A 27971-nucleotide genomic window follows, 5' to 3' on the forward strand; every position below is an offset into this window, starting at 1 on the left:
ACAAAAAAATCTGAACTTAGTAGCAGATTCGACACTTGAAAGCAGAATCCATATTGGATAATGATGAGGCATAGGGACTCAAGAACTGGGAAAAATAGAAAGAGTCAGCTAAGGCCTTTTGCAAAAGCCTGCTGGAAACGAGCTGTATTTTCAGGCTCCGAGGCAGATCTGGGATTGCATGTGAGACAGAACTCTTAGTCACCAAATCTAGTTTTCTCTTTCTATCTCAAATTGAATTTATCACGTTTATATCTTCCCACTGTGAGATCCCACAACACCTTCTGCATTTGTGAAGCAACAAAGATTCTAGAAAAGCTGTCATGCATCAAAGAAGACATTTGTCAAATGTTTTCAAAGACTATAATGGTTAAATAATTGTCCCCATCTTGAGTCTTATGCAGATAGAGAAAATAGTGTGCCTAAAATTACAAAATAGCCCTTATATTGTCTCTGACAAACTATTCCCTTAGTTTAGGCTAATAGTAATTAACCTTATATAACTTATATTAACCCTATATAACTTATTCACTGACCGGTGCACATACAAACGTCTGTGTCTGTGTGTGTGTGTGTGTGTGTGTGTGTGTGTGTGTGTGTGCGCGCGCACGCAATTTAAAATTAATTGAGCCCTATATAAGGATAAAATTAAGAAGGAATAGGAATTATGATAAATATATGCTGTAGAATTTCTCAATTTCAGAAAAAACAAAAGGGGAAGACCTATGAAACATGAGGCACTTATGAATTCAGAAAAATATTAATTTAATTACATAGCACATACATACAATCAAATGAATGGACCACAGCAGCCAATGAAACTTGAAAATGACATAAAATGAAAAATTTGGATGTAATAATTTACTAAAGCCACAAGTGACTTTGATGAAAAATATAACCAGGCAAAATATATAAATTAACATGATTTTTCCTGTCCAATTCTGCAAATTTAAAAATCCACATATATTTTCTTATTTCATCTTCAAAACAGCTCTGCAAAAAATATGTAACAGATATGCACTTTCTTAAATTTCCTTATATGTAAAATGGTATGCCCAAAATTAAGTTACCTAATTTGTTAAAGATGAAATTTTGAATGTAATTCTGCCAGTTCTGACACTAACACAACATGCTCTACAGCTAATTAGCTAATTTTGCTCAGATAACATAAAGAATATATAAACAAGAAATATAAAGTAAAAGCTTTGTGTGGAAGAAGTCAATTGACAGTATAGGGATTGGACAGGGGCACTTCCAATTGAAATTCAGTTCATATTGTTTTGTATGCTAGTGTACACCTTATCCTTATTTAAATCAGTAACAATCTTAAAGGATATTGTAATATTAAATTAAGGAAAAACACTTGAAGAAGATGAATACCTTTCCTTCTTTAAAAATCCCTTATGCATATTGTAACTGATTAATAATCTTAATTCTAATGTTTTCTGAAATCTGAAAAAATTGAATACAGTAAATAATGTGTGAAAAACAGATGCTAGCTTCCTGAGTAGATAAATAAAGAATAAGGATAAAGAAATCAGAACTTTTCTTTTTAAGGAAATAAACTTGAATTAAGCATGTACTGCATTCAGAAGAAGAAAAAGTCCTGTCTACTCATAAAGTCAAGGCCTCCAAACTATAATTATGACTCAGCAAAAAGACATAATAAAATTTAAATTGTTTTCATAATATATTGATCCATTTTGCTACCATTGTTTTTAAAAGTCAAAAAAATAATAAGCTTATTAGCATGAATATTGGATGTGGAATAGAAAACATAATTTAATAAACTTACCTTTCAAGTATACCAAAAAATTACATAGAGAAACTTGAAGAAAATACAAAAAGCATGAAGAACCAAAGGAAAGTCACATTTCTTAATAAAAGATGAAGAATAAGTGTTGGTTGATTTGCTGATGTTTCTGAGAAAATTTGTTAAACAAAATAGTATAAAAATCCTTAAGTTGTAAATTCAGCAGCTAGGAGAAGAGATCAGGGAAAAGATATGCTCAAAAGCCTATTTAATCAGTAAAAGCATAGAATTAGTCTCCAAATTTCTCGGTACTGAAGTATAACATCATGCTTTGGAAAGGTATATTTCAGGATTTAAAAAGTATTATTTCATATAAATGATGGTTAAATTTTATGATTTCTTGCAATAATTCATATGTATGAGGACTTATTGTTCCCACAAAGATTTTGCTCAGACTTTGAATTTTTTTTAATAGAGATATGGGGTACAATTCAGGGTTAGGTATACAAACGTTGATTATGCAGTTACCCTTGTTGATGAGGTGTTCCCCTCCCTCCCCTAGCACTTTCCCTCAACTGCCCCTATCCTACCCCCACTCCCCTGACAGTTTCCCACTACTGCCAATCCCTTTCTTACAATATTAGAATTGTTCAAGGTCCACTTGTAGGTGAGAACATATGGTACTCTGTTCTTTGTTTCTGTGATAGATCATTGAGTATGATTGACTCTAAATCCATCCAACTTGCTGTGAAGTCCATATGTTTGTCTTTCTTTATGACTGCATAATATTCCATTGTGTATATGTACCACATTTTTTAATCCAGTCCAGCCTCGATGGGCAGCATGGTTGGTTCCATGTTTTTGCTATTGCGAATAGAGCTGCAACAAGCATACGTGTCTAGGTATCTTTTTTTTGTAGAATGATTTGAGTTACTCCGGGTATATTCCCAATAGGGCAATTGCTGGGTCATATGGAAGGTCAATTTCTAGTTTTTTCAGAAATCGCCACACTGTCTTCCAAAGAGGGTGCACTAGTTTGCATTCCACCAGCAGTGTAGAAACATTCCTATTTCTCTGCATCCTCGCCAGCTTATGTTGTTTGTTTTATTAATGATGGCCATTCTTACTGGTGTTAGGTGGTATCTCAATGTGGTTTTGATTTGCATTTCTCTGATGATCGATAATTAGTGAGACTGAGCACTTTTTCATGTGTCTATTGGCTGCCTGTATATTTTCTTTTGAGTTTAAAGGAATTGTGATGTTTAGGAGTCTTAGCTCAAAATACTATGATATGTTAAAAAAATGCCATATTATTCAGGTTTTGTATTAAAAAGTTAATGGCATAAGGTTATATTAAAATATTAATTAATATTCAGGTCATAAACCAGGAGATAGCAGGTGTGTATGTTTTGGGCATCCACACATTTGTGCCATCCACCAAGAATGAATTATTGTGTATCTATGATGTGCCACACACAGTGTAAACTGTGATGTTGGGTAGAGTTGGGTTATAAACAAAATAAAACACAACAGGGTAATTAGATATAGACTGATGGGAGAAACTAAAGCATTTTAAGCAGAAGTTGGAAGCCTTAACTAAGTGAAAGATGGAGCTTGGCAGGTGTTCTGATTACAAGAAGAGGAAGAAGACTAAGGTACAGGGAAGGAGTTGTCACTAAAAATCACCAATTTAGGTAAAATGATTTATTCTTTTATATTGATGTGTCTGTGTTGTGTGATGTATGTATGTGGTTTATTTGGGGGTGGTGTGTATTTGAGTATGTATGTGGTGTATTTCATTAGGTTCAATGATTTTGAAGGGACCACTCTTCAATCTGGAATTCCTAGCAGAAAGCCCATTCCCTTTTTATTCCTGTGAAGATTCCATCTACCTTTGATGCTTTTCAAGTCTTATGCTTTCTGACAAGTCAGTCCAGGCCTTTGTGGTCCAAAGCTCCCTCCCTCTCTGCACCCAGTGGGGGCTTGCACATTACATCTACTGTTTAACCTTCAATATATGTCTTGGCTCCTCAGGTAAGCTGTAGGCTTCTTGAGAGCAAGAATTGCCCTTTTTCTGTCATCAATAAAGCCTTCAATTTTGATGACATGCACGACAGGTGCAACATTTGTCATTGTTGAATCATTTTCTCAAATTTCTCAATTTTCTTCTCATCTCACACCCAGTTTTGTATTGAATATCTTCTTGCAGAATGTGTGCATCATCAAATTCCACATGTCCTAGTAGATTCCAAAGGAGGAAATAAGCAGCACTGATTAAGAAGCATGAAAGTTAGTAACAAGGTAGCTTAACAATGCAACAGATTCAAGAAGAAATTAGGTTCAGATGCCTCGGTATGATTTATGTGCTTCATTAGAGTTTTAGAAGAATTCATTAATAAGTCACATAAATTGCCTTTACTCCTAACATCTGGATTATTTACACATATAGACTCATATTTATGGAAGAGAATGGAGGTGTTCTATCACTTCTTCTAACTACCATTAAAATAAAGGGTTAGAAGACTGCTGGTATAAAAATGTACTCTACTTCTAAGTTAATATGGGAAGCTGGTTGTTTTCCAATTAGGCATTACATCTTTATCAAAAATGTATTATGTTGTCATAGTTTAGTTCTCCAAGGATGGAATCCTTTTTGGCTCACTGAAAGTATTCAAGTATCAATGAATTATGCAATTTTTAAATCATAAATTTGATATCTGAACGAAAAAAACAGTCATAGTTGGCACTTATTGAGACAAAAGGCTCCTAACAGTCCAAAACTCACCCTCTGTTTCTCGCTCAGTAAATGAAACCCTCCATCGGATCTCTCCTTCATTTTGAAATTAACTCAGAAAAGCAGCAATTAAATGACACTTGCAAATTTCTCACCCTATTCCTACACCTGTGCTACTTGTAAGTCTGTGTCCTACATGCAGACCCACAGGAGTGGAGCTCTTTTCCTTAAGTAGAAAATACCTACAAAATCAGTGCTGTTTATTAGATTTCTTGCATTTATTTTTTTCTCCACAAACCAATTAAAGTCCTATGTTGACATAGGACTCAACAAAAGCTCAATTCTTGCACGTGTTAACAGTCCACCTGCGCTATAGTGAACTCAGTACTAATGTCCTGAACCAAAAAGGAAACAGAGTTGCCCCCATTTTCACTCTGGGGATTTGCCTAAGAGGGTTTGAAAGCTCTTGAACTACCAGAGTACTCTGCAATTCTATACTTCCTGTGTGCATACATTTTTTATGTGATGCAACCAAGTGTACCAGTGACATATGCAAGCACCTAATGACTAACAAAGCCAATGTTAGTTTGAAGCAGAGAAAATGAAAAGGTAGCAGCAGATTTTGAAAAGTGGAGGAATAGAGGGAAAGGTAAGGAGAAAAAAGGAATCCAAAAGAGAAAAAGCACATGTGCATGTATTTTTGTGTGTTTGTGTACCACTGTATATACAAAACAACAAACGTAATTTTCTTATTTGAAAAGCATGGATATATTTTTGTTTCATTGTAATCTCTATTGCAAAATAAAATGTGGAGCAATGCATAGTGCAACATGGAAATTCAAATTCAATGTGGTTTCTATATAAACTAAGGAGAAAAATTCTGTCTTCCTTTCAGAAGCCAAGCCATGCCAGCACAGAAGAAGATAGACCACTGACTTTGTGCTTCCGGTTGACTCCAACATTGCAAATCCAGGTGAAAGATTTCTTGTCACTGAAATAATTGAGCTATTCAAGCCTTATAGTAAATTCAGGAGTAATGTAATGAAATTAATCTCCCTTTCATTTCCATGAATCTTATATATAATTACCAAGTTTTATAGACATGTGAGAATTATAAACCAATGGGGTTCCCAAAAGCACCCAGGCCGTTGTATTTATAATGTGAAAGCAGCAAAGGATTGGCCCACCATATTGGAATTTTTCTGAACTCTTCCATGACCTGGCTCAGTTGACAGTTACTAAGTTTATTTTAAACAGAGAGGTAATTTTATGAGGGTACATTCATATCTAGAATAGATCTTGTCCCGAACAGGTCAGACTGTCAATTAAGGAGACAGGAAATAGAAAGCCAGCCATATCCTCAGATTGTACTTGCAGAAAGACATATCTGGCACTGATAAGCACTGATGGTTCTGAGGCAGGCTGGCTAGCTCAGGAAGAGAGAAGGATGGAAAAATATTGCCTAAAGTCACAAAACACCTTGCATCTAACCACAAACCACAGAACACTTTGTCAGCCCTAGCTGCAACTTCCTGATAACAACCCAACCAATACCAGCTCAACTCAGTATGGTGACAAATGCACCTGAGAGGGCCCCAGTAACTCATTACAGTATCATTATGATATTAACTAACACCTCAGAGGACAATAGCAAATCCATTCCAAAGCAAATATAGCCAGAAAATAGGTGTCACTAAATCCCAAGAAATTCCTACCTTTTCCCCAAAAATGTAATGAATATTCCTCCCACTAGCTAACATATACTTACAGAAACCCAATAAAAATCACCATTTGAATCTGCGGCAGGCCAGTCTTCACTTGGAGCCTGCCTGCACTCATTTCTCGTGTGGGTGCTGTTTCTTTCAATAAACTACTTTGCTTACTCCCCAGTCTTTGGTTTGCTCTTGAATTCCCTTTCTTGCAGTAAAGTCAAGATCCCAGACAAGAGTTGAAGTCTTCTTCTGCTTGTAAGGGAGACCTCCTCAACTGCAACATTTCTTTAAGAGCTTGGGGGTGGCCCCATTCACTCTACTGGATCAGCTGTCTGAAGGTGGGACCATGAATTTGGGTTACAATAAGACCTCCAAGTGATTCTGATGCACCCTGAAAACCTGAAATCCGAGAACCACTGATCTAAGACAATCGCCGCCAGACATCTGCTTTGGCTCTTGTGGCAGCTGGCTCTCCCAGGCAGCATCACTTGTCTGGCTCTGACTTGCCATCCCTGCCTACATCTGCAGGACATTGTGAAGAAGAGCACCCACGCACCTTGCTCAAGCAAATGCAGAGCCTGCCACAAGTCTACCAAACAGGCAGCATCAACACAGTTCTGAGCTGGCTTGCTGTGTGGACCAACGATGGTGAATATTCACACCATCAGACCCTGGAGGTTGTCCTTCACACAGAGATGAAGCATCATCATATACCTTTTCAGGAAGAGCAGTTTTCTGCACCCTGCCTTAGTATAGACTTCAAGCACATAGGAAAATTCAACATAATTGTCAATGTTTTCAAACACAAGCTTTTTAAAACCATCTGCCTTTATGGAGAAATAGACCATGTCTTACATAAATGACTTTTAGTCCAGGCAGTAGTTTACTAATTCACCTCGGATAAGTCTCTAGGCTCCCAGATTCACTGGCAGGAGTGGCTGACTGACAGTCATGCACAGGAAAGCCTCGTTCCTGAGAAGATGGTGAAGATGGTGATGCCTCCTGTCAGATACTTCTAGCTCAGCTTGCCTGAGGTGTAATATCCTTGGAAAAGTCACAGATACAACACTACTGACTTTCGTGAGCATTTGCAGAAGAAATGGCCAGATGCTTAAATACTTTTAAAACAAATCTCTCAAACACACTTATTTTCCCAACAGACAAGCTGTATTTATTTTTTTCTAAAGGATCTTCCATTTTGTGGAAACGCACACTTCCTAATTTTAACACATTACCTTTTGTACTTCTCCAAGCAAACTTGTCATATGCAGATATGTTAGCTCTTGCAACATGCTTTGGTCACTATGGATAAAAGGTCCACAGATTGGAAGTTTAAAAACAAATTATTGTCCATGAAAAGGAAACTTGCATCTCAAGAAATCAGAGAGCATGCCCACCAGCCAGCCACCATGGACCACAGGATGACACCTCCACACAGTGGGGGGATTGCAGGCTTTGTTTCCCACCTAAGCTCCCGGGAGACTCTTCCCAGATCTGTCTGGTGGTCTCAGGGTAAGATGTTTACCAGAAACTCAGAGGACGGAGACATTGTGTCCATGAGATGTGTGAAAGGGGCACTAATCCAGTAGCATATGTGAGATATTAAAGGCACTATTTTTGGAGGAAAATAAAGCAGTGAGGGTCTCCTGGTTAGGCAAATACTAACTACTAGACCAAATGACAGGAAGCTGTCTTGACAGTAGGGAGAGCTTAACTCAATGACACTCTTCATAACTATCTGAAATTCCCAAAATGTCTTTTGATGAAGGATACAAATGTGAAAGGAAAACTATAAAAATACCTTCCTGGCCAAATAAGTGAAAGATCCCATTAGCAAATTATAACGCTTGAGGTTTTTTTATACTGTTTGCTTTGCTTTTATTAGAAACAGTTCAAATTCTGCAATATACTCATATATGGGGAACTCCTCAAAACTGGGATCTAGGCTGCTCTGCTTCCCAAAGTAGTTTTACTGCCAAAACTCAGTCTTCAAAAAACTTTTTGTGGAAGTGGTTTTGAAAATGAACACAGGCAGCTGGGCTCGGAGGCTCAGCCTGTAATTCCGCACCTTTAGGAGGCTGAGGTGAGTGGATTTCCTGAGCCTGTGGGTTTGAGACCCGCCTGGGCAGGCGAGACCTCATCTCTACAATAAATCAAAAATTAGCCGGGCATGGTAGAATGCGCCTGTAGTTCCAGCAACTTGGAAGGCTGAGGCGGAAGGATCGCCGGAGCCCAGCAAGTCGAGGCTGCGGTGGCCGGGAGCAGCCACTGCACTCCAGTCTGGGTGACAGTGAGACTCCAACTCAAAAAAAAAAGAAAAGAAAAGAAAATGAACACAGGCAATAATAATACTTGATGTTTCCAGTGCTTTGTGCGCTGGTTGTGTTTTTGTTTAATTCTCACAACCACCATGAAAAGGTTCTTGTTTTCTTGGTACTACAGGCAATAAAGTGAGGTTTAGACAGGTGAAGTGCCTTGCCCAAAACCACCAGGCTGTCAGGAGCAGACAAGGGTCCAGCAGGTTGCCCTGCTAAGCCAGGGGGATTAGCTCAGCTTCCCCAGGAGAAGGGACCTGCCAAGGGGGAACCCTATGGACACAGGCACTATCCTCCAAGCCAGGTGCCTTGGATGTCTACACTGACCTCTTTCTGGCTGGCCACTCCATCTATTGTTTCCAAATTCAGGGGAGAAAGAGGAGTGACATTTATTAGCCCCTGGTACCCCAGTGAGACCTGCTTGGGGGGAGGGGAGGCAGCCAGAGTCAGAGAAGTGCCTTAGTACTGAACTAAAAGGAAGTTCATTTTTAGTGTAGAAATGAGACAGGTGGCTGGGAAAGATTTTGCTTTATTCTTTATGTTTATTCTTTGAGACAGGAGTTAAGTCAGACAAGTGAAACACAACCAAACCGAGCCAGCCGACACTGCAAAGCTCTATCCCACACTTAGAGAGTTTTACCAGTTACTTAAAGGGGAAGACTGGATACAACGGAAAGAATCCCAGTTCAACTCTATCGTAAGTGAATCTGTTACAGACTAAAAAGAGTCCATTTTTATTATATCAGAACAGTCATTTAGAAAATACTTAGAAACTTGTATTAGGAAACTTACTTTTGTAGCTGAATTGGGCTAAATATAGAAGCTGCTAGAATTTTTAAAGTGCACATTCTTCTTTTCACCACATTGCTCTCAGAATGTGATCAGTCTCCCTTCTTCCTTGACCCAGCCTTGCCCAGCTGGTCTGAAAGGTCAAGCTTACCTAGTAAGCCATTGCTTGGTGCTTGAGAAGAAACAGCCAGTTACACCAGACCACCTGATAGTTAGGAGACATGGAGAACTGTCCAAGGCCAGCAGGAGTGTGTCTGAAAGCCTGGTGTGAGCATCATCCCCTCCCCTCCATCTGTGAGTATGAAAGCATAGAACTGTTATAAACCAGGACTCTGGAAACAAGGGATTGTGACAAATGTGTTTCAGAACAATTTAAAACTATCATTTTAAATGTTGTGACTTTCAGGCCATTATTTTAAATGCTGTGACTTTATCTTCCTTCCAAATGTTGCAATTGTCTGCCCCTTCCTCTGAAAAACTAAAATATAACATGTTGTAAATTCCAAAACACTGTTTAAAAATGTCAGCATGACCAGGGAGACTTAGAATCACATCAGTGGTCATGTACCAGAAAATGTTAATGTAGATCTTGAGTCAGCCTGAAACTGTACTTGAACGTCTTAATCTTAAGCTTAACAATGGGTGGGTGAAGGGCTATAAATTTGGGGTACAAATACTGAAAAGAGTTTGTGTTGCTTTTAGCAGGTTTTTGGTAATGATGCCAACCCATCTCCCCGTAACCTGGTTGCAGAAATTGACGACCATTTTCTCCCAGTTTCTGCCTCTGGTCTTTGACCATGAGGGATAACAGTCATTTGCTAGACTGGACAAAACCAAATCCATCAGGAATCACATTCCGTGGGCATTAGGTTGTGTGAAATGGAACTCCATCTGTTCATTCTTTTGTTGTCTTCACGTGAAGAAGAGTTAAGGTCTCTTTAAGCACATCTAAAGAGAGAGAGAGAGTGAGAAGGCTATGAGAACCTGAATTTGTGTGCCCGGAGTGAAAGAAGCCACCTCATTCTTCCCTGGGTGCCAGGTATTGTTTTAGGCGTTTGGTGACTTCATCTCATTTAGCCCCCAAATAGCACTTCAGGGATGCTATTGTGGGTGGTTCATACAATTTCAGTCCCACAGCTAGACAAGAGACTAGGCAGGGGACTAGAAGTGGGTCAGAGCCAGTGTACCTTGGAGCTCCGTTGCCTACCTATCCTGCAGCAGAGCCCTTGCCTGCTGCCACAGAAGCCCCTACCCACCCTCCCCATATTGGCTTTGCCTTGCTCTTCAGTCCTTGCTCCACAGTGTATCCTGCAATATCTGCCTCCAGCCCTTTGGCTGTCTTCTAAGGGACGCTCCCTGAGTCCTGACTCTAGCTGATCATGCATATCATGGGGAGGTGTGGTCTCCCCAGAAGGCTGTCACAGCAGACTGGGCACTTAAGACAACTATACTTTACAGGATAAGGGTTCTCACAGCAAAAGTGCACATTGTGTGAGAACAGACAGGTAAAGAAAACAGAGAGCAGGAAATGCTCAGAAAGATTCAAAATGAAATGTCAGACATTAAGGACACTCTTAGAAATGAGAAATGAAAAATGCCTATTATGGAATCATCAATAGGCGGGACATGGTCAAGAAAAGAATTGACTTGAAGAAGTGTCAATAGACTTCCAAAACTGAAATACAGAAAGAAAGCAGGAATGAATGAAAAAGAACATTCAAGAACAGAATACGCACAAAATGTGAAACACATTAGTATCACTCTGCAGACCACAGATCCAGAAACTCAGACAACATCAAGCAGGACAGACACCATGAAAGTGTATACCTTGGCTAGTCTTGAACACCTACAATGGAGAAATCTTGGAAAGAGGCAAAGGGAAAAGATTGTGCCTATAGAGGAACAAAGGTAAAAATTATATTAGACTTCTTTTTAGAAAGCATCCAAATATGAAGAGAGTAGAGCAGAATATTTCCAGTATTGAAAGGAAAAAAAAATCACCAACCAAGAATACTGTATCTTTTTTTTTTCTTTTTTTTTTAGTTGGAGTCTCACTCTGTCGCCCAGGCTGGAGTGCAGTGGCACGCTCACAGTCACCACAGCCTCAACCGGCTGGGCTCGGGTGATTCTTCTACCTCAATCTTCCAAGTAGCTGGAACCACAGGCATGTGCCACCAAGTCTGGCTAATTTTTTTTTTTTTTACTTATTGTAGATATAAAGTCTTGCCATACTGGTCTCGAGTCCCTGAGCTCAGGCCATCCTCTCACCTCCACCTCCCAAAGTGCTGGGATTACAGACTTGAGCCACCCCACCTGACCTGAAAACTGTATCTATTAAATGTACTTCCTAAGTGAAAGAAGGCAGTATGAAAAAGCCACACCTGTGTGATTCCAACTCTGTGACATTCTGGAAAAGACAAAACTATGAAAACAGTAAAAAGACCATTGGCTGTCAGGGGTTGTGGGGACAGATGAAAAGGAGGATATAGAGGATTTTTAGGGCAGTGAAACTACTCTGTGTGAGACCGTAATGATGGGTAGCTGTCACCATCCATTTCTCCACACCCATAGAACTTTACAAAACCAGGAGTAAACCGTAATGCAAACTATAAACTGTAGTTAATAAAATGTATCATATTGGCTCATCAACTGTAACAAATGTAGGATTTTAGGATGGGTAACTGAGTGTCAGTGAGAGGGCATATGGGAACTCTCTGTACTTTCTTTTAAATTTTTCTATAAACCTAAAAGTGTGCAAAAAAAAGTCTATTAATTTTTTTAAATATATGAAACTCTCTTTTATCTCTTCAAAAGGTTTTTTTTTCTTTTCAAATAGCTTATTCTTGGAATATCTTATAAATTTAAGACCATTACATAAATATTTTAAACTTCTGTGACCAAAGTTCTTTTAATTAGAAATAAAGATCCATTTTTTACTGAGGCACATTTTTTTCTTTGTGAAACCATTATAATTTAGAAGATTGTAAATTAAACATATAAGGTTCAACTCATCCATAAGTCTTAATTTATGAAATGAAATAGGAAATTACCATTAGAAAGAATGAGTGGAATTGAAGGGTTAATGTAAAATCTTGGCAGTTATTACTTCTGTGCATGATACATCTATAATACTAGCAATACTAGCATCTATAATAAAAACAGATGGAGAAGGCTTATTTCTCCATTGACATCTCTACATCTTAAATGTGTTATGGAAGATTGATTTATAATTGAGAATTCAAAAAGCATGAAACTTACAAATCAAAAGTTAAATGACAGAAATCTGTATTGATATTAAATCCACAATAGAAGGCAATTTCAAACAAAATATCCCATTGTTTCCTTTCCTGTTTCATACACACTACACTAATATCAACATATGTGGAGAGTGCTTGAGACTGTGAACCTGGAAGGAAATACAGCAAGTCCTTGTGGGTCAACTGCAGGCTTCCTCTGACTGACATTTCTACCTCTACTTTTAGCTGCCATATGCAGTTATCTTCAGGTCAGCAACTTTTCTGAAGGAGGAAACTGCATGTGTCCCTTCCGGCCTTCTCACATCATGTTCAAGTCCTAAACAACACAGAGGATACCCAAGATTACACGTACAGAAATGATTAGTATGTTTTAAAAATAGGCTATGAAGCCATTTTAAAATTTATGGACAAAGAAATTATGAAACATGATGTTTTAAATTTTTACTATTTTTATGCTTAACTACAGCAAAGAAAAAAGATAACTTCTGCAATTATAAGTCATATAATATTAAGTTCTCAAGTCATAATCAGTTTGTGAAATATATTTATTAACTCTCTGTATCACAGACATTCTTCAGAATTAAAAATTTGGATGAGATACTTAACTCAGTGATAAAAAGAAATATTATAAACTATCCTTAGAAAGTCAAGCTATCCAGAAAAATCAGAGAATATGGTACTTGAAAGCGTATTTAATGGTGCTAGCTATCCAAATTACTTTTAACTCAAGGATGAGTTAATATTTCTTTAACAAATATAATACTTATTTTACATTTTAGAAAGAAATATGCTGTATTGAAGCATTATACAAATGCAACAAGGGAAGAAACAGAAGCTATGGCTGCAGTGTGTGAAGAGTGAGTTGTGAGTTGGGAGCTCTGCTACGGGAGGAAGACAGACAAGGACCTTGGAACAAGCCACGAACCAAAGGCAGCACAGTATGATATGCACTGTGTGTTTGTGTCCCCCCAAAACACACATATCAAAACTCTAATCCCCAATGCAATGGTTTTTAGAGGCAGGGTCTTTGGGAAGTGATTAGGTTTAGATGAGGCCATGAGGGTAGGGACCTCCATAATGGGACTAGTGTTCAGTAGATGAAGAAGAGACCAGAACGCTCTCTCTCCACCATATGAAGACACAACAAGAAGGCGGCTGTCTGCAAGTCAGGAAGAAAGCCCTCAATAGGAGCCTGACCACGCTGACACCCTGGTTTTGGAATTCCAGCCCCCAAGACTGTGAGAAATAGATGCATGTTGTTTAAGCCACATAGACTATAATATTTTGTAATAGTAGCCCAGGTTGACTAAAATATTATGTTAAAGAGAGAAGATGTTTCCACAAGTTCCAGTGGGCTCATGACTGAGTCTGTCAGCAGTATGCTGCAAATATGCCAAGAAAAGGTGCTGATACCTTGGGTAAGAGAGGGAGAGTTCTGCTGGAGGCATGTGAGCATTGGCTGTGACTAGAAAATCCCTGATAAAAATTCAAAGGCTTCCTGTGGATACAGAGATGTTGGATTCCAACTCCACATCAGCATCATGCTGTGGGATAGTGGTATTCGTAAGTCATAAGTTTTCTAATATTTTTACTCACACTGCTTGAATTCTTGCTCAAACTAGAAAATCCATCATAAACGTATTTTCCCAAACTAGATGCCTGAACCAATTTTATAATAGCCTTGGTGGTATAATCATCTGTTCTTGTTCTATTTATTTCTCAATAAAAGTTGCTTATCATAAAAATACTTTTTCTCGTGTAAGAAAACTATAATCATTACATGTTAAATGAGGTCTTTTAAATATCTGTGGCTTGGGAGAAACTACTCATCATATGATAGTATTTTGGAAAATTATTTCTCATTTTTTTCTAAAAATGGCAGTGTGTTTGTAAAGATTTTTGAAGTATGTCTGGTTTTTACATATGCTATAAAGCAATTGTTAAGGAAATCTCACTGTCCTATCCTAAGGTGTCCATTCTTCAAGCTGAGTTTATACCATTGGTAACTGGTAACCCACTAAACTGAGGGATGTTCCAGAACATGAATTAGATATATGCAAAAAGTATATTTGTTCACTCAAACCAAGAAAGCTTTTGACATTAGACCAGAGCATTAAATGCTTTATTCTGCAGGATGTGTAATGTTACTATCAAGATTAAATACAAGATAATGGAAAGCACAATGAACTATCACCCACAGAGTCAAAGGCTTGGCAGCAACATCCATATCAAACTGTGTTGCTAGAGAGCAGAAGTCATAGAATGTCATGAAAGATTTAGCAGTAAACCTTGGACTTACAATGAAGGATAAAGGAAAAATATTTTTCTTTTCTTTTGAGAAACCTATTATTTAACACGTGCTGAGCATTAAGCCCATTAGACAAATACAGACTACCATCTGGGTTGGAAGTATGTAACACACTGGCTAGTCAGAGAGCCTTTAGACCCGGCAGCTGTGTCTGACGGACGGGAAGCCCCATGGCTCACAACCAGAAGGCAATTTCGTTGGGTGCTCTAAAAGGCACTGATATAAATCACATCTCCTCAATGACTTCATTTCATAGCTCATTTCCACATCAATCTAAAATAATTTTGGGATGTAGATTCCTAAAGAGACATTTAATAGAATAAGGCTAGTAATGTTGCGTTTCAGTGCTGTTGTTGTTGTTGTCGTTGTCGTTGTTGTTGTTTTGGTAAGCTAGTAATCGTGAATGATTGTCAAATCTTCCCACAGAATTACTTGTTTTGTTGATTTGGTGAATTGTCATCAGTCTGTTTGGCGCTGGCATTGTGGATCTTGCACATCATAAGATCAGACAGAGGAGCGAGAAAGGTCACTTCTCGACTTGAAAGTGAGATTGATGATTTGCTAGGCCTGTGTCACCGATATTTTGGTTCTGCCCTGGGAAATTATACACTGGTTGATCACTCAGCTGCAAATGGGAAATTGATGCTACACTTTAAGTAGCTCTGAAGCAATGCCTCCATATTAGACATCTTTCTTAACGTTCTTATTGTTATCTATTAAGTGTCAGCACCAGAGATAAACTTGACAATAAATGAAGTGTAGACAACCAGGTCACTGTCCTAACATCTAAAGAAATTCAGTGCTTAGAGTAGAAGAGTGATGGTTCATTCAAATAGAATCTGCCCTTGATGCTATATACGTTTTTTTTTAATTGGCTTCTTGGCAAACATTAACTTAGAAAATGCAGTATTACATAAAAAGAAAAGTTGGATTGGATTATGTTTTATGCTTCATATGGAAGTTTTCTTTTCTTTATATCAATATTTCAGTGCAAGTTTCTTAAAATACTAAATGCTACTTCATAAAAATAAAATAAAATAAAATAAAATAGAAATAGACCATAAAGTCATTTAACCTAGTCCTCTAGTTTAGAAACAAATCACATAAAGCACTCTTTTTAGGGAAAAGGGTCTAATTCATTCTGATCAATCTGTAACAAATCTAGATCAGCCAGATACTACAATACCATTTCGAGACTTATTTTTACCCTCATGTCTGCATCCTATGGCAGGAAACAGGGGAAGGAAGTCAAGAAGGACTAGTCCAGGAAACTTGGAGTTCCGGCCCACTTTGGGGGCAGTGGAGGCCTGGAGGAGACACAGGGGCAGCCCCAGACTACCGGTCAAGTGCAGCAGAATTTTAAATCATGGTTCATCATGTCTGAGCACTTTAGCAAATAAAAGGAAAATATATTCAGAAAACACAGTATAGTTCAGTCAATTAGATTAGCTGGATGAATATATGCATTGTGAAGATATTAAATTTGTCAGAATAACTATAAACCCACTGAGATTAGTATGGAGAACATGTTGAAAATGCAAAATAAAGATTTAAATAAACAAAGAACGTGTACTCCCTGGTAAACAGCACACTCCTAGGTTCACCGTTACCTCTCAGAACTTTTCCTTTTGACAGTGATAGCAATGTGAATCCTGTCACAATGAACAGTCTTCTAAATGACCCTATGCCTCACTCAGTCTCATCTCTATACCAAAACATGAAGCAGTCAGTGATGGTAGCATTCCATATAGTCATTTGCAATGTTCATCAAACGTATATTCAATTGGGAAAATTCGTTGTGTTCAGTCCACATTGTCGGCTAATTGGTGCTCCTGTTTTGAGGAGCACAAATGAGAAAAGCAGGTGAACGCTACCCTCAGTACAATGCGTGGAAGCCACTGGAGGACAGGTATGTCGGCGAGATAGGAAGTTAGGGGCTGCAAGAATGGTTGTATTTGAACAGATGTCTGAGGGGTATGCGCCCAATACCAACAACAGAGAAAGCTGCCCTGTGGGGGCTGCTTAGATGTGAAGATGTGCTTGCTGAGCAAATACATTTTGCTGACTCTGGACAAATCATCAAGTATGCTGGTCCCAGGTTATACACGAAGATCGGTGGAAGATTTGTAAAGAAGTGCAAACTTGATTTTCATTTTGGTTTTCATGGAAACTAGTTAAACATGAAATATCATCAGTCTTGAGACAGGGAAGAACAGCTCTGAAAAAAGTCTAAGATAACAGAAGAGAGAACTAGAGGAAGTCACCCAGGTAAGAAGCCCGCAGGATAGTCCAGGTGGAAGATGATTGCAGCAGTGACCAGAGAAATCATGATGAGGAGGGAAGCAGGGGAAATTCTTAATGAGTTCAGCCTGGAATAGAAGACCATGCTTTTAATATTAACAGGAGCTAATATTTATCTTGCAGGCGACACCGTTCTGTGCTAAGAGCCATATGTGCATTGCCTTACTTTCTCCTGCTGAGTTACTTTGAATTACAAGACCCACTTCACACCTGAGGAAACTAAGATCTCAAATGCCTTGATTAAGGTCATATGGCTGCAGAAACTGGCTGAGCCAGCATGAAACTCAGTTCGGCCTGACTGCAGCATCACTGATCGCAAACACTGAGCTCCGTTGATGTGCACACTTTGCTTGTGGGCAAATAAATGTTAGAGTGAAGAAGGGGCACTAGGAGAGCACCTTCTAAATAGCTATGTTCTAGCAAGATGAGGAACCATCAGGATCAGATTAGTTACATACGTAAATAAGTAATTTTAGGAAATGTTAAACTTCAGATTCTTAAGAGATGTCCTGGATGTGGTTAGAACCACATGGGCTGCAGCAAGATGTTTAGAAATTACCAGCACATATAACCTGTGCAACTTGATAACATTTTGGGAAATAAAAATTTGACATACAGAAAACAATGAGATACCACCACATGACTTTTAGAATAGTCAAAAATCTAGACACTAACAACAACAAATGCTGGCAAAGATGTGAAGCAACAAGAGCTCTCATCTGTTACTGGTGGGATGCAAAGTGGTACAATAGCTTTGGAAGAAACACAGTTGGGAATTCTCTTAGAAAACTGAACATACTCTTACCATATGATCAAACAATCATGCTTCTCGGTATTTACCCAGAGAAGTTGAAGCTAATGTCCGCACAAAAACCTGCACATAGATATTGATGGCAGCTTTATTCATAATCTTTTCTCTTCCTAAACTTTGAGACTCTCCTTTGGCATTCCTAATCTTGGCAGAAAACAAACAAACAAACAAAACAAAACAACCTTGTTTTTGGTTTTTCCTTGTAAGGGTAAATAAATACAACTTCTACACACTCTAAATACCGCATTTCCTAACTTGGTTGAATCTCTGAGCTATCCACTGCTTCTCTTATCACCATATGAGAACTGCCCATTCTCCAGGCATAGGTAAAATCTTCTCTTGTACAGGTCTCCAGCTTTTCACCCCCAGTTCTCTCCATTTCTCACGCAGCATTTTTCATTATTAGATCATTCTCATGCACATATAAATACACTGCCTATATTTTATGTAAAATAAGAAAACTTGACCCCATGGCTCCAGCTACAGATCAATTGCCTTGTTCCCTTCATGTGGAAAACTATTCAAAAGAGATCATGTCTTTGACTCCAACTTCTCTGCTTCTGTTCCTTATTGAATCCTCTCTAATCAGTTCTTTGTACCTGAAACACTCCCTTTGAAATACTACAGTTACCTCCCTGTTGCTACACCAAATGGACGTTTCAGCTTTTATCCTGCTTACCTGCCAGCTGCATTGGGAACAGCTCACACTCTCCCTTGACACATGGTCTTCATTTGACTTCTGTCACCTCAACCTGTTTCATTTTCTTCTAACTAATGTCTCTGCCAACCTTTCCACAAAACCCACAGTCATTCAGAACCTCATGTATAGTTGCTCAAACCAAAAGCATGGAAGACATTCTTGAATTTTATCTTTTTCTCACATATGACTTTCAATAAACCAGCAAGTCCCTCTAGCGCCATCTTAAAAATGGACCCAGAGTCCACCCCTTCTTCACACTCTCATATGCTGTGAGCATCACTGTGAATTTCAGTTGGTTTGCTGTGACTCCCTAGTAAGTGCTCTCCAGATGCTTCGTTTCCCACTATTTATCCTCAAGGTACTGGTCAGAGCAGTAAATCATAGCTGCCAATGCTCAAAGCATCTCATGGCTTTCAACTTACACTAAATCATAGCTGCCAATGCTCAAAGCATCTCATGTCTTCCCATTCATCCAAAATAAATTCTCTCACAGGGTCTGGGATACACGTCAGTCACCCCAAGTCCACCGTACCCACTTCCACTCACCATTCTGCTTGCCTACTCCATCCTATTTCTGGGCCATGAATAGGACAAGCCCACTCCTGGTTTAAGGTTTCATAACTGTCTTTCCCTCAGCCTTCCAGCCTCCATTCTCAACACTGTAAGGCTGGCTCAGGCCATCTGACTCTCTCCTGACACCCTGTTTTTTCCTTTTTCTCTTACGCTTCTTTATTTTTTTCTCTACTGTTATCACTACCCTCTGCCAGGTTATATTTTTGTTTATTTATTTGTCTGTTGGTCATCTCCCTTAATGAGGATTAAAATGTCAGGAAAGCAGGGTATTACTACTTTGGTTTTTGTGATCTTTTTTCCCATGTCTGTGACTAGTCAAATGTAGGTTTTCATTATTTGTATTTGAGAGAGTGAATGACAAATACCATGTATAACAGAAGATTCTTCAGTCCCACATTAATGTGTTTGTTTTTTTGTATTTGCTTTTGTTTGTAGAATTACAGAGCTTTGGAGCTAGACAGAATTATAGTGATCATCAAGTTGATATATGAGAAAACAGAGGCCTTCTTTGAGAATAGGAGAACAGATGTGTGACTGGAATTCAAAACTCCAAATCTTCAGCAGAACCTCCTCTACCAATCTCCTTGATGTTCTATATTTGTTCCACAGTTGTTTGCCACGTGTCTTTAAGGTGGCATAATGCTGTGATAATGTTAACATCATTTCAATTTAATTGATAAGTTCTTGTAGAAATCACTCAATGATTGTCCAAATTTGTTTCAGTTCTTATCATCTGAGTTCCAACATCTACATTAAATTCTATAAGCTTTCAAAAATACTGTTTTAGATTATTTCTATGTGATTTTTTAAATATCAGTCAGGACGTTGGAAGTGCATGTGTGCACTTGAGTGTACACATTTATAGAAACTCTCCACGTACTGCGTGATTCCATTGGGTGTGTTTCAGCAGATGTCCATAGCTGGCAGTAAGCTAGGTTTACTGAGTGAATACTTAAATCAGTGAATGAATGAACCCTTGATAACGCAACCTTTTACATCTAAATCAGTTTTAAACATGAGAAGCTGCCTCACAGTGGGAAATTTGTGATTTGTAGCTTCAGCTGTCTGGGTTGAAGTCCTGGCTTGAAGCGTGACTAGCAGCACTAAACGTCTTTCAACCTAGGTTCCTTATCCATAGAGATAGAGCTTTGTACTTATTTTGCATGTTTGAAATTAAGATAAGTGATGACACATGAAAAGAATCTGGCCACAAAGGCAATCGATACATGACACATGATGTGATTTGCTACTGTTAATTGTTTATACATTTCCAACACATACCTGGGTTGTTTTTAACGTGTCTATATTATTGTTAACAAAGGAAAGGGAATGATGTATTGAAGGTATTAAAAAGCCTCATCACTAAAGGTAAAAATTTTTAAATAAAAATAAAAGCAAGACATGACCCAGGCAGTGGGTTGATAATGGAGCAGAGAGTGGCGATAAAAATGAAGACAAAAATGTGGGATGTGATGGTTTCCCCAGGACCAAGATGTGGATGCTGGACACAGAAAAAAAACATAAGAAAGCAATTATTATTTCCTCATATACAAGTAAGAACTAAAAGTAACTCCAATTTTTTTAACATCGGCAGGTACAAGAACTACTTTATATTTTATATTCCTGAACCTGCATTATTTGAGCTACACCATAGCTCACCAATTTAGCCTTCTCCTTCATGCACAGATAAGTGGTAGCAGAGTCTGCTTTTAATATTTTATTTGAAATTTACATAAATACAGACACAATAGTCTCCAATTTCCACTTTCCCCAACTTTCAGAATACACTTGTTGCTGATTAACGAACAGGACATAAACAGAATATCTATCAGGACATCTTCTCCCGGCGTTATCAACTACCGTCACAATAGTGAGTTCTGCAGCAAATATTCTATTTATATTAGGTTTATGAAAATACATCCATCACTTAATCTCCTGCAATGCACGTTCCTTAAAATGCACAATAAGTCAAAACCTGACAGTTTAAAGATAATATATACCATTTTACATACTGCAGAAAGATTTGTTTGAAACAGAAAGCGGAACCCCAATGGAGAGTCACTGCAGAACCTTTTATTGGGTGTTTACTGTCGGTCAGAAAATGAAGTGAGAAAGAGAAGGAAGGTATTTCAGCTGAGCCCAGCTGTGAGTCTACAGGGAAAGGAAACAGAGAAGGAGAAAAAGTTCCAGCATCCCATCCGTTATACGGGACATGCTTCAAAACACTCCTCTCTTTCCAGCTTAAGGTTATCGTCTATCCGTCACCTCACATGGATTGTACAGCAGCACATCTTAATGTTCTGGACTTATCAGAGGAGGAAACAGAGAGACAGTTTAAAGTTATACTCTATTATTCACAAGGTGTCTTGAAATAATAATATAAAATTCTCTCAATCTTTCCTTCTCTTTACTATTCACATTGTCTTAGATCATGTTTCCATCATTCTCAACATTTTCTTTAGTCTGCATTATGGCACTTGCTGTCTTATATCACTCCATGTCTATTTTTTCTCTCCTGCTGTCTTGATGTCTGACTTCCACTCTTACTATACATTTTCCAACACCAGAATTTTCAAACTAGCGGCCTTCATGCCCCATCTGGTTTGTGTGAATACTTCATTTTATCTACTGATGGTTTACAAAGCAATTTCAGCGCCTAGTCAATGTTATAAAACTAAATGATACCCCATGAAAGTATGCCATTTTAACATCCCCTGGAAAGTTAGAGATGTGGCAAAACTGGACCTAAATTCCAGATTGTCAACAACTGGCCACTGAACATTGCTGGGGACGCCGTGGGAGCTGCCCTAGAGCAGCTGTACTCGCTCACTTGTTCCCACAGGGGATGAGATTTATAACCCTTTGACTAAATTTGCCAGTTAATGTATTTAGTACTGTATGCTAAGAGTTTGTATTGTTGTTGCTGTGTTGTTGTAATTCATCATGAGTCCATGACCATTCAATACACAAGTGCTGTACACAGAGTAGTGTGTACAGTATTCTTCTGTATACAAATGTTGGCTCTATAAACAAAATTAGATATGGTTCTTTCCTTTCAGGTGCCCACCTTATAGATAAAGAGAGCAGCATATCTCCAAGCATATGGACCAGCGTGTAATCTGAGTGGTAAATTCTTTCTTCTAATCATTCATCAGTCACAAGTGAGCCATTATGCATAGCCCTCCCTAACAATTCTGAATGCGATGTTTCTCTTGTCCCCTGAAGGAATTAATACCTTTATTAATGAAAATCTAACCTCAAAAAAGTAAAGATCTGAGCCACTCTGAAGGAAGGAGGGTTGCAAGGTTTTAAGGAAAGAGAAGGTACTTAACTTCAGAGACAAAAGTGCTTTCTAGGACAGACACTGAGTGGAAGCTGAAGGACAGACTGCCCTACGGCCGAACTCATGCAAAGGTCCAGCTCACCTGTAGTTCTGCAGAGGGATCAAGGAATGTTGGGGGTTTGCATGGCTTCTTAGAGATGTGGGAATGTCCAGGGAGGCTCTGTAGCTAATGGTCACATGATGAGAGATAGAGGGCTTTCCTTTTAGAAACCGCTAGTAAGGGAATAAAAGAAGGGTAAGGGTGCTTGAAATAGTAAATATCCACCTATGTTCATGGGTGAAGACTTAGGCTTCCCCCTTCTTAGAAAATGCGGATGGGCAAATTAAAGGAATGTGTTTCACAAGTTTTGCATCCCTTTGCTTCAAACAACCTCATACCCATTTTATTAGATTGGAAAACAATCACAGATACTATTATAAACATTTTTTAAAATATACGGGATGCTCAAAAGAAAATGAATCCCCAGAGGAGGTGAAATTTCAGCTACATCCTAAAAATTCTGCAAGTTTAAGCGAAAAGTAGGTTGATAGAAAGGTTATTTCAGTTAATGATTTTGGCAAAAGCAAGGATTCATATTGGTGAAAAATAATATTTGGGAGAAGAGAAGAATGAAAAATGAGCTGGCAATAGGGCATCTAACAGGGTGGCATGGAAAATGAAGCTGGAAGGCCATGAGGCCAAAGAATCAATGGTTTGCGACTATAAGATAAAAGCCATAGTCTTTACTTATTCAGCCAATGCCTAAAGACTACAGAACACCCATTCTTCAAGAATGCATAACTCTTGAGTGACTGAGCCCTTCTCTACCCATGGTCTTCCCAACTACCTGCAATGTTGGTTATATTTTGTCTTTCATTAACACATTAATGAAAATCCAAAGTGTATCCTTGACTCTAATCCTAGATGGACGCAGGGCTTATACAATGTCATAGCCTCTGACAGAACCCTCACAGCCTTTCTTTCCTGTTCAAACAGGCTCTCTCTTTAGGTAACAAGTGGTTCACTAACAACTCTGGGCTTACACCAACAGCAATAAATTCTTTCTTCAAATCTTCATCTTAATCTACACTGGGTGATCTGGGCTATAGATTCATTCCAGAACCAGTCAGCAACATTAGGAATGAAATGTGAGTCTTGTCTTTAGGTGTGAGCAGCCTATCAACCCATCCAAGCACACAGTCCCAGAGGGTGTCAGAACAATAGGAGGAATGGAAACTAGGAGAAAACACACAAACACACACACACACACACACACACACACACACACACACATACCACATTTCCATTGAAGACGTATTTGTCAGTATGAGAATGGGATGTACATCTGAGAAAAAACAAAATTAAAAAGCTAGGGATTATAACTCAGGGAATGTCTCCAGACAGACAGAGGGCCGAAGACATAGAAAGATTACATCTACACAAGGGCCGAAAACTTGCATACAAAACTAATTTAAAGGTCTTCCTTGGTCTAACGCACAACATAGCGTCAACCCTTTCTTTAATTTAGCTGGATTAGAAACCAGAGTAGCTGTTAACAGCTCAGATGACATGCAGGAGTCTGAATCACTATGTCTGACAGCATCTGTTTATAAAACCATCTGAGATCTCTTGGATGTGTTCTTAATAAAGTTCAGAATGTGCTGACTCTTTAACCCTGAAGGCAATTAATTCCAACAGATGCTGAAAGGTAAGGGTTGGATGTAGAGTTTAGAAGGATACACTTCTTATTAAACCTAAAACTTAATTGGGATTATCAAGATATATTGGGACTTTAAACTTAAAATCTGAGAAAATGGACATAAAGTTCTTTTATAAAAGGACAAACATTGCTGTCATTTGTTTTTGGACTTGACATTGTATCTGATCTTAATAGAATAAAGAGAAAGTTTGTAAATAATTTAAACTCAGGAGCTGTAAGTATAAATTCAGTTTAATTAATAAAAATAACAACATGGCATTTCCTGTGTAGCTGAATTTGTTGAATGAGATCCATCATTTACATACATACACACCACACACACACACACACACACACACACACAGAGGGAACAATAACACAGTGAAAAATTATGTGCTTTTACAAAAATGAACTAGGCAGCACTTCCCTCTGCACTCACCTCCACTACCTGACAATTTAAGAAGGCAAGTTTCATAGAGCAAGACCCAAAATAACTTGTCCACCCTAACTAGGGGAGTTCCAATAGAGGAAGTGTCGTGTGTTTATATCATTTTTACTGTCATGATTCAGTCCAATTATGAAACTTGGCCCACTGTTTCACAATCACATTATGCCCACAATTTCTTATCTCTAGAGGAGCAGCTGATAATGGGGCTAAATTTTTAATTTATTGTATATTACAAGGAGCAAGTCCACCAGCAAGGAATTTCTCCACCAGATGCACTGATGCAGACTTCATCATTTCTACGTTTTGATCTGAAAGAGCACGATTGATCTAAAGCTTTTGCAGAAACATCAATCCAGGCTATCTCAAGAGCAGCGCTTGCATAGCACATCCAGCTCAGATAGGGACAGATATGGCCGCAAGCTGAAGAGATGAGCAAGGCTCCATCTAACAGGTAGAGGGTGGCTATGAGAAGTCTCAGTGAGCTTTGTTCCGTAAGCGAGAAATCCGCAGCTTATGGTTCAGGGAGAGATATTCAGTCCAATGGGGGAAGGATGATAGCAATTAGATGGGTTTTCAGGTCTCAGAAGACAAAAATATTCATGGATTGAATTTCCTTTTTCATTTTAAGTGTATAAATATATTCCATTTCTTAAGTAATGGTTAGGCAATTCACCAACTAATTATTCACTGACTTATTCATTTCCTTAAGGTTAAATGATGTGAATTTTCCTCCTGATACCTAACTGAGGCAAATTCACAAAAGATTTCCAAGTGGGACTGAAAAAGAAGAGATATGCTCTTTCTTCATATGCTATGAAGCTCTAGAAAAGATTTCTTAAAGTTCTATACGTGGTTACCTAATTTTCGAAAATAGGTCAAACTTGTATTTATAAAGTTTACTAGGGATCATTTTAGGTTTCTTCCACTGGAAAACCAGGACAGAAAACCATGCTTAATTATGTTTTTCATTTGATAGTGAATGTTATTTGTTTAAAATTTTAAAAGAAGCACATAAACAGGTCACCCAGTTGTCAAAGTGAGATTCTCTTCTTAAAGCTGAGTCTGCAGAGCTGACTCATGGCAAGACTAGAGGCAGAAGAGAGATAAAGTGGTAAAGGAGAGAGAGAAAAACTAAAAAGGAGGTAAAACCTTGAAGCAGAAATTATATAGGGAGGGCTCGTCAAAGGCAAAGAATGAGGGAATAGTGCGTAAGGGACTTGGAGGTTAACTTGTTCTTAAGTACAGGATCCGCCTTATTCCATCTTCTGGACAGCTATAAATCATTCACAAAAGAGAAAGTAGGGAATTGAGAACACTTGCTTGGCACTAGAAACTTGATAGATGAAATTATTTTCTTGACCAATGTAAAGACTTTATCAAGAATAAAATATCAGATAAACTAACAACAATTTGTCTGGTTTGTTTTGATGGTGAGGAAAACCACTTACTTCTTTGTATTAGTAAGAAGTCATATAATTTCACCATTTTAACAGAGAAACCAAACAATCATATCCAGGTTGGCTGCACCATTCTCTTCATTTACCAACAGAAAGCACCAGGACTCATCTGTGATTCTTCCCTTGCTTCCATCTCAATGACCAGTCAGACACAATGAGATGTTGCATTTCCAACCACACTGCTATTTCTTTGTTCAACGTTGCAGTGTTTACTACCTGTGTTAGTGCATTAGTTTCCAACATGGTCTCCCTTCCTCTGGTTGGTCTGAACTCCTTCTCCAAATATCACCCTCTTTTCAGCACATTTGAGTTCCTTGTAGATCTTAGATGTTAGGCCTTCGCCAGATATACAGTTGGCAAATATTTTTCCCAGTCTGTGGGCTGTCTCCCCATTCTCTTGATAGTTTCTTTGACTTTGAAGAATCTTTTCAGTTTGATGAGGTCCCACTTGTCTATCTTATCTCTTAGAGCATGAGCACTTGGGGTTTTGATCATGAATTGATTGCCAGTTCCAATTTCATAAGGGTGTCTCCTGAATTTTCTAAGGTTCTTATAGTTTGAGGTTTTACATTTAGGTCTCTGATCCATTTAGAGTTAAATTTTGTGTATGGTGATAGGTAGGGTCTTGTTTTAATCTTCTGCATGTGGCCAGACAGTTTTCCCAGCATCATTTACTGAATAGGTTTTCCTCTCCCCAGTGGATAATAGTGGAGGCCTGTTGAAGATGAGTTGGTTGAGAAATTGAGATTTTGCTTCAGGAATCTCTATTCTGTTCCATTGATCTATATGCCTGTTCCTGTACTAATGTCAGGCTGTTTTGATTATTGTAGCTTTATAATAAAGTTTAAAGACTGGGAGTGTGATACCTTCTGCTTTTTTTTTCTGAGAATTATTTTGACTGTTCATAGTCATTTATGTTTCCATATGAATTCCCGCATTGTTGTTTACAGGTCTGAGAAGAATGCTTCTGACAATTTACTTGTCAACTGCATATCTGACAAATTTAGGATTGACAAGTAACTCAAACATGCCAAAAAAGAAGAAAGCAAACAGCCCCATTACAAAGTGGGCAAATATATGAATAGACACTTTTCAAAAGAAGACATACGAGCAGCCAACAGACACAAGAAAAAATGCTCATCCTTACTAGTCATCAAAGAAATACAAATTAAAGCCACACTGAGATACCACCTAACTCCAGTCAGGATGACCATCATCAATAACTCAAAAAACAAAAGACGCTGCAGAGAATGTGAGGAAAAGGGAACACTTCTGCACTGTTGGTGGGAGTGTAAACTATTACAGCCTCTGTAAAAAACAGTTTGGTGATTCCTAAAAGATCTAAATATCAGCCTTCTATATGACCCCACAATCCTTCTATGGAGAATATACCTGGAGTGATAACTCAGATCACTCTATGAAGAAGATACCTGCACATGCATGTTTATTGTAGCATTATTTACAAGAGCAAAAACATGGAACCAACCATGCTGCCCATCGAAAGAGGACTGGATTAAGAAAAAATGTGATACATTTACATGATGGAATATTTCACAGCCATAAAGAAGGACAAAAAGTATGAACTTCACAGCAACTCAGATGGACTTAGAGTCTATAATACTGAGGGACCTACCATAGAAACAAAAAACAGAGTACCATATGTTCTCACTCAGAAGCGGACCTTGAACAATTATCATAATACTATAAAAAAGGGATTGGCAGTCATTGAAAACTGCCAGGGGAGAAGTGGGTGGGATTGCCAGTAATGGGAAACTGCCGGGGGGGGGGGGGGAT

The 27971-nt window shown here is 38.4% G+C and overlaps 2 long non-coding RNA genes across 2 annotated transcripts in view; both read right to left on the minus strand.

Moving 5' to 3' along the window:
* Window positions 1-9889: 9889 nt before the first annotated feature.
* The window catches only part of LOC103257168, a 130461-nt gene continuing 112379 nt past the window's right edge, over window positions 9890-27971 (minus strand). Inside the window, exons 4-5 of the long non-coding RNA XR_002481798.1 lie at window positions 11128-11192; window positions 9890-10248 (exon numbers count right to left, since the gene is read on the minus strand). This is a non-coding gene — a long non-coding RNA (uncharacterized LOC103257168). The remainder of the gene's footprint in view (window positions 10249-11127; window positions 11193-27971) is intronic.
* Window positions 12569-27971, minus strand: part of LOC103257166 — a 59310-nt gene continuing 43907 nt past the window's right edge. Inside the window, exon 2 of the long non-coding RNA XR_504113.2 lies at window positions 12569-12873. This is a non-coding gene — a long non-coding RNA (uncharacterized LOC103257166). The remainder of the gene's footprint in view (window positions 12874-27971) is intronic.

Source organism: Carlito syrichta, unplaced genomic scaffold, assembly GCF_000164805.1.
Source record: "Carlito syrichta isolate Samal-C Ts95f unplaced genomic scaffold, Tarsius_syrichta-2.0.1 Scaffold301602, whole genome shotgun sequence".
NCBI classification, from domain to species: domain Eukaryota; kingdom Metazoa; phylum Chordata; class Mammalia; order Primates; family Tarsiidae; genus Carlito; species Carlito syrichta.